Raw genomic sequence first — 3,442 nt, 5'->3', positions numbered from 1 at the left:
TTTTTTTTTTTTTTTGAAAACTGAATTCATTTGGAGTTGTAACTCCGCATTCTACCACAGAGAACAACTGCCAGGTTTAGGCCAAATCGATGTGGGCCAGTGCTTTAGGGTCTAGAACTAGCTCTAGAAATCTAGTAGCCTGGCTCTGACTTTGCTGTAGGCTACCTGCTACGCAGCTCCTCCCTCTCTAAAGGAGCCGCTGCCCTTTTTAACAGGCAGTGGCAGATTCATTCTCTCTCTCTCTCTCTGCCCATTAGAAATGCTGAGTTGTTGTGGTCATTTTGTTTAAATAGTTAAAATGTTTGAGATTTATCTGTATTTGCCTCTACAATTTATAGCACTGTTCATTTTGAAATGTCAGTATATTATGACTGTAAATGCTTCCTAACATATTCGAAACACTTTTCAAATATTGCAGTGATTTTTTTTCAATCACCAAATATCAAAAAAAATGTTGATGAGATGCATTTTGGAAAAAAGATATGAGCTCTGGTCTAATGCGCCATCTTAAGAAACCCCCTAGGTTTTTTTCCGTCATTATTTCGCTAGCGTGCCTATTCTGAATGAGCCATTTTGATATAGATTAATCTAGATTAATCTAGATTAATTTCATAATTACAGTGAGATTAATCTAGATTAAAAAAATTAATCTATGCCCACCCCTAGTTCCTTCCTTTGTTTTCTCCAGAGCCAATGTGCTAGACGATGGCGACATCGGAAACTTTACCTCCGACCTCCTCCAGCCACACCACCAACACCTCCTCCAGCCTGGTGGCAAACCACACCGACCCGGAGCCCTTTGACCTCTTCTGCACCGACATGATGGAAGGCCCGCTGCTCTGGGCCGTCGTCAGCGTTCCCTGCTCTTTAGTCGGGGTGATCGCCAGCGCCTGGGTCCTCTGCCTGTTGCTATGGAAGCGTAGGAACCACGGCAACCCAAACCTCTCCAGCAGCAGCAGCAACGACATGTACATGCTCGACCTGACCCTCATGGACCTGATCTTCAACTTCTGTGTGTTGCCGAGCGCGCTATGCTACTTCCTGTGGAAAACCTCGGCGCAGGTACAGGTCAACGGAGAAGAATTTCCTGGTGATTCCAAAAGTCAAAACAAAGTGTGGAGAGGCAGCCTTTAGCTTCTATGCTTCACAGCTTTGGAACCAGCTTCCAGATGACGTAAAAAATGCACCCACTATTGATAGCTTTAAATCTAGACTCAAGACAAAGCTGTTCTCAGATGCTTTCCCCTAGCTCAAATTCTTATTTTTTTTATTTTTATGTTTATTATATTTTTTTTTATCTTATTTTATTATTATTATCATTTTACCTCATGTTTTATCTTAATGTTTTACATGTTCTTTTTTAATCATGCATTTTAAACATGCATTTGTTAATCTTGTGAAGCACATTGAGTTAATAATAATAATAATAATTGTATTTGTATAGCACTGTGTCATACAAGGCATGTAACTCAAAGTGCTTAACAAATGGGAAAAAAACATTGTTAGAGATAGATTTAAAAGGAGAGGTATAGAGGAGAGGCAGAAAAAGCAAGAAGGCAGAGGAAGAAGAGATAGACAGAGAATGTAGAGTCATAAGGTCAACGTAGGTTAGGACCAGGATTCTTAGATGTGTAAGGTCCATAGTGGCTGGGCCTATCATAAGTCATAGATAGTCACACAGAGATTGGGCGCTCAGGTGCGGCCCCTGGTGGCATCAGGGGTGAGGAAAAACTCCCTTTCGCTTGATTCATAGTTTGTGAGGGGGAAAAAAGCTCGGTGAGGTCTGAGAAAAAAGACCCCCTGTAGTCAGGAAGAAACCTCAGGCAGAGACCAGCGGCCACCTAGGGGAGCCCCCTGCCAGGGCTGGATTGCGAGTAGTAAGGGCGCTGCGGCGGCTGGGACACTATGACGCCTTGGCAGCTAGGAGTTGGCAAGGATGAAGAGGTGGGTCTTCAGCTGCTTCTTAAAGGAGTCGACGGAGGTGGCTGATCGGATCTCGATGGGGAGGGCGTTCCATCTCTTGGGCGCATAGCAGGCAAACGCGGCGTCGCCGATCTTCTTCTGCGGGGGGGTGGGGGTCCTTAGCAGCTTGGCATCAGTGGACCTGAGAGCTCGAGCAGGGGCATAAAAAGAGAGCATGTCTGAGATATAGCTAGGGGCAAGTCCATTTAATGCTTTAAATACTGTGAGCAGAATCTTAAAGTCGATTCTGTATGAGACAGGTAACCAGTGCAGGTCTGCCAAGACAGGAGAGATGTGCTCTCTCATTCTGGTTCTTGTTAGGATTCTTGCCGCAGAGTTTTGAATGAGTTGCAATTTGTCAATTAATTTTTTTGGGAGACCAGAGAAGAGAGCATTGCAGTAGTCTATCCTACTGGTGACAAAGGCATGAATAAGTTTCTCAGCGTCTTGTCGGGGGGCCAAGCCGCGCACTTTGTTGACATTTCTAAGATGGAAAAAAGCAGATTTTGTTATCTTGTTGATGTGAGGCTCAAAGCTCAAATCCGAGTCTATGACCACACCTAGGCTAGTAACCTTATCTTTAATGTGTATGCTTAGGTCACCTAGGCTTGAGTGGAGTTTTGCACGTTTTTTCTTAGGCCCAATGAGCAACACTTCAGTTTTATCTTCATTTAATTTTAGGAAGTTACTGTTCATCCAATCTGTAATGGCAGACATGCATTTAGTCAAGGCATGAATGGCAGTGGTTTGGCTAGGCTCGACAGAGATATATAGTTGAGTGTCATCGGCATAGCTATGAAAATCAACATTGTGCTCTCTGATGATGGAGCCCAGGGGCAACATATAGAGAGAGAAGAGGAGAGGGCCCAAGCAACTACCCTGAGCAACTCCAAAAGGCACATTATACTTGTTGGAGACGTATTCTCCGATGGTGACAAAAAACTGTCTTCCTGTAATATATGTTTTGAACCACTCTAAGACGTGACCGGACAAGCCTACCCAAGATTCAAGGCGGTCAATTAGTATGTTGTGGTCTATCGTGTCAAAGGCGGCACTGAGGTCGAGGAGGATAAGTGCTGAAACTTTGTTTGCGGCAGTGCTGAGCCTAAGATCACTTATTATTTTGGTTAGTGCTGTTTCGGTGCTATGGTTGGCTCTAAAGCCTGATTGGAATTTTTCCAAGATATCATTCCCAGCCAGATGTTGATTAAGCTGTTTAAATACAGTTGCACCTGTGTATGAAATGCGCTATACAAATAAACTTGCCTTGCCTTGCCTTGCCTTGCAGGTACAGGTGTTTAACTTCGGCTATTGCCTCAGTATGAGTGGGAGACCGCTGTTCATGGTGTGCATCTGTGTGGACTGCTTCATGGCTGTGCTTCGTCCCATCACCTATAGGAACCTGGCACAGTCAAGGTACCTACAACAAATCCAAGTCAGATATCGCGCACATCCAGATCTTTTTTTTTTTTCTTTTCTC

The sequence above is a fragment of the Engraulis encrasicolus genome, chromosome 17, assembly GCF_034702125.1.
Source record: "Engraulis encrasicolus isolate BLACKSEA-1 chromosome 17, IST_EnEncr_1.0, whole genome shotgun sequence".
NCBI lineage: Eukaryota > Metazoa > Chordata > Actinopteri > Clupeiformes > Engraulidae > Engraulis > Engraulis encrasicolus.
Note: the sequence above shows the minus strand (reverse complement) of the source record.